At 44.6% G+C, this 9,533-nt stretch overlaps 1 pseudogene; it reads right to left on the bottom strand.

Moving 5' to 3' along the window:
- Positions 1 to 2,646: 2,646 nt before the first annotated feature.
- LOC105033336 (berberine bridge enzyme-like 4) lies at positions 2,647 to 9,294 on the bottom strand (annotated as a pseudogene).
- Positions 9,295 to 9,533: the final 239 nt, after the last annotated feature.

Here is a 9,533-nt window from a genome sequence, read left to right as displayed (position 1 = left end):
CGCCTCCTCCATCGACGAAACCGCCGATTCTCTTTTGGTCATCCCCTCCACCGACTGCTCCTCTGGTGGTGCTGTCGGAGCCGAAAGAGCGATGACCGGCTCCGACGGATTGGCCGCCGATGCAGTAGCGGTCGGCATTGTTACCGAGGGCCTCTTCGGTGGTCGTGAGGGCCCGACCCCGGACGCCGACCTCTTCCTCGCTGCATATTGTCTAATTTCGACATCGATCGGCCTCATCCTCAATGGCGTACCTGCAATTTCAATAAGAGAATCAGTACATGTTCGGGGACAAACACAAAATGAAAAGACAACCGATGGATCGGGCGGTACCTAGATGGGGGACCAGGCTCAGGCCAGCATCATAGAGGGCTTGTTCGGTAACAAACTCCCTCTACTTCGGTACCGACATGTCCTTGAGTCGGTAGAAATCCTTCCGATCATCCGCCTCCACTCGGCTGTTCTCGTTCGCCTCGGTCCGAGGCTCGCCCCAGCGAGAGGAAAAACCCCAAGGAGAAGAAGAGGAAACGAAGAAAAACTGATTCTTCCACCCATGAATGGACAATGGAAGACCAGTGATGAAAGAAAGACCCTTCCGGAGATTGAAGAGCCACCACCCTCGGGCCTTAGGGTGGGGTCGGAGGATAAAAAATACCCGAAAGAGAGAGATTCGAGGGTTGGTCGGCAAGAGCTGACACAACAGGGCGAAGCTGATTATTAACCGAACTGAGTTCGACGCCAGTTGCATCGGACAAAGTCCGTAATAATCTAGAAGATTCCGAACAAACTTCGAAATTGGAAGCCGAAGACCAACCCGGAGGTCCTCGACATACAGAGCCGCCTGGCCCGCGGGCGAGTTGTTGACCCGTCCCCCAGCCCCAGGGGCGAAGAGTCTGAACTACTCTGGAATACAATATTGATCCCGAAGCCAATCGACATTCGACCCTGAAAGTGAGGAAACCTCTACTTCTGAGGTCGATCGAAGATCATCGGTCGGATTCTCCGATCGAGCTTCCCGAGGAGAAGTCCTGGCCATAATGCCAGAACCAAGAAGAAGGAAAGGACAGAGAAGAAGAAGAAGAAAGGATTTCAAAAGAAGCAAGAGCAAGGCAAAAGGAAACACAAGTTTCAGATGAACCTTCTGAAGAACGAGGGCAGGGGCAGCTACCTGGGACGGAGGGGATACCGTTTGGACAGAGTCTCCGCAGCAAGACCGTGAGAAGTGAGGTTTTGACTACAAGTGGCCCCATATATATAGGGCCTTTCGACGACCGAGATGTGGGCGCACCGACGAGAACCTCTTGGATGATCGACATGTGGCGGCATCCGGGCCCTCCTCCGGCCCGATGGTTCGGCGCACCCATCCCAGATTGGGCCACGTCGCCTTCATTTGCACGAATGATGCCGGCCCAACGACCTCCCGACACGTGGCAGGAAGATCGTGCCTCGGAATTAATTCGCTGACGGTGATTCGCGTCCCCGATGGGACGCCTGACAGTGGTCCACACTCCCAAGGGAGCGTCAGGCAGCGGTTTGCATTCCCCAGGAGGTACCTGACATCGGATCGTCTGACACCAGATCACCCGACGCTGGATCGCCTGACACCGGATCGTCTGACACCAGATCATCCGACACTGGATCGTCTGACACCAGATCATTCGACACTGGGATGCCTAACACCGACTTGTCCGGATCGTCCGCTGGTGAGATCAGCAGAGTCAAGGCATGATGCAATGAAGAATCCACTCCTTTCGCCCGACGCCCCACCTGTGTGGAAATACGGGCCGATGTGACATCCGGCTCAGGAGTGGGGGGGCAACTGTTGGGATATACCGATCGATCCTGATGCTGACTCACCAATGTCAGCTCACCAATGGGTCACGACGCTGATCCATCCTCGATGCTGACTCGTCGGTGGGTCCCGATGTCGACCCATTCACGAGGATAGGCCGACCGACTTTGTCTGTCTAACGACGGGCAACACCAACGGTAACTACCGATCATGCCCAGCCAGAACGTGTCGGCCAAACCGGCCAACACTACCTCTGATCGTTTGGAAGCCGATCTTCCATCGCCGACCCCCTATCGGGTGGGACATCACCGACTCACTATCGGTTTGGGCAACCGGCGTCCGACCTCTACAGGCCCTTCTAAACGTCGAACGAGCGGCATGGGCTGCAGTCTTATCAAGGATATGCCGTGCAACCGTCAGGGGGGCGTTGTCCTGTCAGAAAACCTGGGGCGCTGTCCTGCCAAGGATGCAAATTAATTCCTAGGACCTGTCATCCCGTCAACGATGTGACAACCCCCGGCGATTGGACAACTCTCCAGTTGTGTACATCACCGACGGCAAGACCATACCTCCTCTTACTATAAATCAGGGAAGGCAACAGTGCTGAGGAGGTTTTTTCGAAATCCTTGAACCCTTCCTCTCCAGCTCTCGCTCTCACCCTCTCTCATTGAGCTCCTTGATTCTTCTTTTTTACTGTTGCCTAGTCTCCTCTCTGACTTGACCGTCGGAGGGTCCCCACCGGAGTCACCTCCGGTCAGTGCGGACTTCTTTTGCAGGCGCTCGTTCCCGGCGATCAGGCGACGAGGGGATTGGCCACAACAGATATAAAAAACTCTAGTTTGCAGAAAATGATCTAATTAAGTTGTAGAATATGGTGGAATACTTTGTTCGTTCTGGAAATGGTTATCTGGATCAACCTTAGCCTTCATTTGTGCCAATCTTTTGAAGTTGTTGGCGAAGTACCTTTCCCCCCATTCAGTGGCTTCAGAGTAGCTCATCTTACCTTTCTTATTCGTGCCTAGGTCTATATCCCTGTAGTTTAAGCAGCTCTTGGATTCTTAAGGAGCCATGAAATCGTAAAGGTTCTGTTGAATAGTGATGCAAAATAATAGGAGAAGTTGTTAGTAGTTTTGGGTCATAGGTGAGCTGTTATTTTATTTGTTTTGTTTCCGTATAGTGTGAAAGTTGTTTCTATTTTCTGTTCTGGACTCGTCTTTTTGTAAGGCCTTTATATATCAGATATTGGCCATCACCTAAAAAAAGTAGAAATAATTTTAAATCTGCTCCCTTTTTTTCTCTGATTTTCCCGTTATTTTGCCGTGTGGAGAGCATTGTGCAGCAGATTGAGAAGACGAATCCAACAATTCCTGGTATCAGAGCTAGGTTCGTGCGATTCGTACTTGGAAGAAAGCTTTTTGGGGGCTGTAGAAGGGCTATTTGAAGAAGAAGATCAAACTGCAGGTGGTCATTCTCCAAGAAGTTTGTAAGAAAATCTTGTGCTCTTGAACTATTTGACGAAAGTTCTCTAAGAAAACATCATGGCAGTAGCCAGTGGTAGCAGTTTAAGTGTTACTCAGTCTTTGATTCCTATCTTTAAAGGTGCATGTTATAAGTTTTGGAAAATTAAATTGAGAACTTTCTTCTTGTCTCAAGATTTGTGGGAACTTGTTGAAAGTGGTTATGCAGAACCAGGTGATGGAGGAGTTAATCTCTCTGCTCAACAAAGGAATGAGTTAAAGGAGAATCGGAAGAAAGATTCAAAGGCCCTGCTGGTGATACAACAAGCAGTAGATGAATCTATCTTTTCAAGGATAGCAGCAGCTACAAAATCCCAAGAAGCTTGGATGATTTTGGAGAAAGAATATCAAGGTTTAGAGAAGGTAAAAACTGTTAAACTTCAAGGCCTTCGTCGTGATTTTGAAACTCTCTTCATGAAAAATTCAGAATCTGTCCATGAATTTTTCTCTAGAGTTTTAATTGTGGTTAATCAAATTCGTGCTATGGGTGAAAACTTGTCTGATCAAAGGGTTGTTGAAAAAGTGTTGAGGAGTCTTCCATCTAAATTTGACCATGTTGTTGCAGCCATAGAAGAGTCTAAAAATTTAAGTACGTATTCTCTTGATGAACTAATGGGTTCTATGCAAGCTCATGAGCAGAGAATTAATAGGTCACAGGAGAAAGGCATTGAGCAAGTTTTTCAAGCAAAGATGGAGATCTCTTTAGACAAAGCTGAACATAGGACAAATAAAATCATAGGTCGAGGTCATGGTCGAGGTGGATATGAAGGTCGTGGCCGTGGAAGAGGCCAAGGACATGATCGTGGCAGATCCTATGGTAACCAAGACAACTTCACCAAGCAAGGGACTAACCATTTTTTTGATGTGCAGTGTCATTCTTGCAAGAAATATGGGCATATCAAAAAATTCTATCCAGAAAATTCTAAGCATGAAGCAAATTTTTTTGAAGAAAGCGAAGAGGAGAATAATTTGTTTCTTACTTATTTGAATGGTGAAGTAAGTAATGTTGATATTTGATTTCTAAACAGTGGTTGCAGCAACCATATGACAGGTGTCAAGGAGATTTTTCAGAATTTGGATGAATCAGTGAAGGTCCCAGTTTATCTTGGTGATAACAAGCAAGTTCAATCAGAAGTTAAAAGTACTATTGTAATTCATAGTAAATCAAAAAATGAAAAATTCATTCATGATGTTTTATATATTCCTGGTTTAGCACACAATCTGATTAGTGTTGGGCAATTACTTCAAAGAGACTACTTGCTTTCTTTTTATGATGATAAATGTATTATGAGCAAAAAAGGTTCAGATGTGCCCTTCATGGAAGTTTGTATGTCAAAAAATAGGATGTTTCCTATGAAAACTTCTTCCATAGATCATGCTTTGGTTGTTAATGTTAAAAATGACTCATGGTTGTGGCATAAACGTTATGGACATCTAAACTTTCATAGGCTCAAGTTACTACATGAGAAGAAAATGGTGGTTGGGCTGCCATCAATTGAACAAATGCAGGATGTCTGTGAAGGATGCATATATGGCAAGCATCAACGGGCATCATTTCCTTATGGAAAGTCTTGGAGAGCAAAGAAGCCACTTCAGCTGGTGCATGCAGACATTTGTGGACCTATGCAAACATTATCTCTAAACAATAGTAAGTATTTTCTTTTGTTCATTGATGACTATAGCAGAATGTGTTGGCTGTATTTCTTAAAGAATAAAGCTGAAGCATTCTCCAAATTTTTGATTTTTAAAGCACATGTTGAAAAACAGTGTGGGCAGTTATTCATGTTTTGAGGACTGATCGAGGTGGAGAATTTTGTTCTAATGAGTTTGTTGAGTTTTGTCAGTTTAATGGTATCAAAAGACAGCTTACAACAAGTTACATACCTGAACAGAATAGCATAGCTGAAAGGAAAAACCGCATAGTGGTTGAGATGGCTAGAAGTATGTTGAAAGCTAAGAAGCTTCCAAATACTTTTGGGACAGAAGCAGTGGCTACAGTTGTTTATCTTCTTAACATTTCTCCCATAAAGATGGTTTGGAATCGTACTCCATTTGAGGCTTGGTATAATAAGAAGCCAGAGGTAAGTGATTTAAGAGTTTTTGGAAGCATTGCATATTCCCATATTAGTGCAGAAAAGCATCAGAAATTAGATGAGAAGAGTGTTAAATGTATTTTTATTGGGTATAGTGAAGAAAGCAAAGCCTATCGCTTGTATAATCCTGTTACAAAACAGCTACTTGTTAGTAGAAATGTTATTTTTGATGAAAATAGCTGCTGGAATTGGACTGAAGTTGAGCAGGTAACACCCACTATTGGATTAGATTTTTAACTGTCAAACACAGAGAATTTGGAATCTCCTACAAGCTCTCTATCATCAAGTGCTCAAGGCACTACTCCTTTGAGTACTCAATCAAATAGAGTGCTTGAATCTGGTTCTTCAAGTGAAAGCAGACCAAGGAAGGTGAGGTCACTTATAGATATTTATAACTCTTGTAACTTTGCTCTCATGGCTGCAGACCCTTTATATTTTGAGGAAGCTGTAGAGAAAGAAGAATGGAGAAAATCCATGGAAGAAGAGATCTCAGCAATTAAAAAAAATGAAACCTGGAAATTGGTTGACTTGCCTCAAAGAAAAATAGCCATTGGACTGAAATGGGTGTACCAAATAAAGTACAATCCTGATGAAAATGTGCAGAAGCATAAAGCCTGGCTTATCGTCGAAGGGTATGCCCAACAACCAGGTATAGACTATTTTGAAACCTTCTCTCTTGTGGTAAGAATGGAGACTGTTCGAATTATTTTAGCACTTGCTGCACATAATAAATGGATGGTTTATCAATTCGATGTTAAATCTGTATTTTTGAATGGAGAATTATGTGAGGAGGTATATGTGCAACAGCTCTCAGGTTTTGAGATCAAAGGAAAAGAAGATAAAGTTTACGAGCTTAAAAAGGCACTCTATGGGTTGAAACAAGCTCCGAGAGCTTAGTATAGTAAAATTAATGCCTATTTTCTTACAAAAGGGTTCCAAAGGAGCGTGAATGAGCCCACACTCTATGTGAAATTGAAAGATGATGGTGAGATACTTATTGTTTGTTTATATGTGGATGACATTATATATACTAGCTCCTCCAAATCTCTTCTCCATGAATTTAGAGTGCAAATGATGTCTGAATTTGAGATGACAGATTTAGGAGCTCTTCGTTATTTCCTTGGTTTGGAAGTTAAACAAACAATGGATTGTATTTTTATCTCACAAGAAAAATATACTCTTGATTTGCTTCAGAAATTTGGCATGACAGCTTGTAAAAAGGTTGATACACCAATGAATGCTAATGAAAAATTAACTCTTGAGGATGGCACAAATCTAGCAGATGCAACATTTTTTCGAAAACTGGTTGGAGGGTTGATGTATTTGACACATACTAGGCCTGACATTGTGTTTGCAGTGAGTATAGTGTCCAGATTTATGCATAAACCTACAAGATAATATTTTGGGGCAGCCAAAAGGATCTTACGTTATGTTCATGGAACTAGCAACTATGGCATATGGTACTCTCATATTGCTAACCTGAATTTGTTTGGTTTTAGTGACAGTGATTGGGCAGGTTCCTTGGATGATCAAAAGAGTACAACAGGATTTCTTTTCAGCCTTGGTTCAGGAACAATTACCTGGACATCAAAGAAGCAAGCAACAGTTGCATTGTCTTCATCTAAAGCTGAGTATGTTGCGGGTGCAGCTGCAGCATGCCAAGCAATTTGGGTATGAAGAATTCTTGAAGATCTCCAACAACCTTAATTAAATGCAACCGAGATCTTTTGTGACAACATGGCTGCCATCTTCATGTCAAAAGATCCTTCTCATCATGGCCGTGTTAAGCACATTGACATCTGTCATCACTTCTTATGGGAGACCGTCTCCAAAGGTTTGATTAAGATGAAAAATTGTGCAACAAATGAGCAGGTTGCAGATATATTAACAAAGGCACTTCTTCTTGAAAAGTTCTTATATTTTAGGAAACTTCTTGATGTTTGTGATTTTGCATCAAGGGGGTATGTTAAATAGTGATGCAAAATAATACAAGTTGTTAGTAGTTTTGGGTCATAGGTGAGTTGTTATTTTGTTTGTTTTGTTTCTGTATAGTGTGGAAGTTGTTTTCATTTTTTATCGTGGACACGTTTTTTTGTAAGGCCTTTATGTATCAGATATTGGCCATCACCGAAAAAAAGTAGATCTGCTCCCTTTCTTCCTATTGTTTTCCCATTATTTTGCCGTGTGCAGGGTATTGTGCAGCAGATTGAGGAGACGAATCCAACAGGTTCTTCATCCAATCCAAGTGCTTCTGGCTATCCTCGTTCCCAGGCCAGTTCAAGTAGTGCTGGATATTATACAAATTCCCCTTCCTATGAGGAAAAGGAAGGGCAGTTTCTTCTATCGCATCCATCCTCCCTCTCAAAGGATCCAATATCATTAGCAGGGGATCATCCACTGCTTCTAATAAGAACTTCCAGATCTTCTCCAGACCCTCCGCAGGGATGGGCTCCTTCACGAAGTCTGACTTGATCTTGAAGGTGCTGTTGGCATATGGGTACCTATTCAACAAGAAGGTAGGGTCCAACTTAGGGGCTAGTGCGAAGTAGAGAGTGGAGTTTATCCAGCTCATCTCAGCGCAGTCTTTGGCCTCCACTCCTAACTCAGGAAAGCTCTTGTCGAGTATGGAGAGAAGCTCCTCGCGCCCGCCAAGGAACAAAGACTCAAACGAAGCCTGGATCGTGCGGTTCCCCTGCTCCTTTTTGCCGACGGGATTCACAAGAATTCTAATGAAATAATTGTCATCAAACTTCGGTGCCACTTCCTGCCACCTCTCGACCAACTTAGTTGCCCCTTCGCTTAGGGTTTTCTGAACCTGAAAAATAGTGACTGTGGGGAGAACATAGACTAAATTGATCTTGAAAGAGAGGACTACACCAAAGCTGCTTGCACCTCCTCCTCTTATGGCCCAGAAGAGATCCTCACCCATGGACTTCCGGTTCCAAGAGCTTGCCATTGGCGTCTACAATGACAGCGTCGACGATGTTGTCGGCCGAGGTCCCATACTTTCTCATCATGGTCCCTATCCCACCTCCACTCAACAGCCCGCTGACGCCGACGGTGGTGCAGATGCTCGCAGGGAACCCAGCAGTTTGGTTCTTGGCCCCAACATTGATTTGGTAGCACACGTCGCCGATCGTCGCGCCAGCTCCCATCCATGCGGTGCCATCAGTTGCGTTAACCGCGACCCATGCATAGTTGGGAAGGTCGAGAGGATGAAGGGATCACCAGATGAGACGGATGATTGTCCCTCATAGTCGTGGCCGCCGCTCCGAACTCTAATGTGGAGGCCATGGGCCTTGCCACATGTGACTGCAGCTTGAACATGGGAGGTATTAGTGGGCGTCAAGATGATGGCCGGTGTTGTGGGCAGGCTGTGGGGAGATCTCCCTTAATAGTTCCACATCGGACAACTCTGGTGTGTGCATGTGCTTAAGAGGGATACGAGCACATCTTCCCTTACAAGGCGCTTTTTGTCCATAGGGCGAAGGACAAAACCGTGAGGCCGCCTGCGTGGCGTCGGGCCGGGGTGGAATAACCCTCGATGGGGCCCGTTCAAGGGCTTTAGGGACAACCTCCGATGGGGACCACGGGGCACGCTCCCCATCTGGACCTAGCCAGAGCGGACAATACTTCGTGGGGCGGAGCGTGGTTGAGCTGGTATTGTGGCATTAGGGGTGATGATCCTTTTGTTTCTGATGGTGGAGTTGAAGACATGGACGTAGGGGATGGTGCCTGGACTGGACAAGAGTTTGGAGGTGGATTTATCAGAGCTGGTGCTGTTGAGGAAGCATTGCACGAAGGCATGTCGATTGATGGTGTTGGTGGTGGTTGCATCTACGAATGCAGAGACCGAGAGGAAGAGAAAAGAGAGAATAGTGAGGTTGGCTAGCATTGTGGATGCCATTTCTTTGTTTCCACGGCTTGGTTGTGGGTGGTATTTATAGGAGGAAGAATGGACTCGCTAGCGTATCATGCATGATTAATTGCATTCCATGATTTCCAACCAAAAAAGAAGAAAAATAAAAAGAGAGTCAATTATTCCATGATATTTTACGTATTTTCTAAAATGGTCCTTGAAGTTCAAAAACCTACAATTTGATTCCATTAATTTCTAAACCATTTTAATTGATA

Source organism: Elaeis guineensis, chromosome 2 (assembly GCF_000442705.2).
Source record: "Elaeis guineensis isolate ETL-2024a chromosome 2, EG11, whole genome shotgun sequence".
Classification (NCBI taxonomy): Eukaryota; Viridiplantae; Streptophyta; class Magnoliopsida; order Arecales; family Arecaceae; genus Elaeis; species Elaeis guineensis.
The sequence above is the reverse complement of the archived record's forward strand: the minus strand, read 5'-3'. Positions and strand labels throughout refer to the sequence as shown.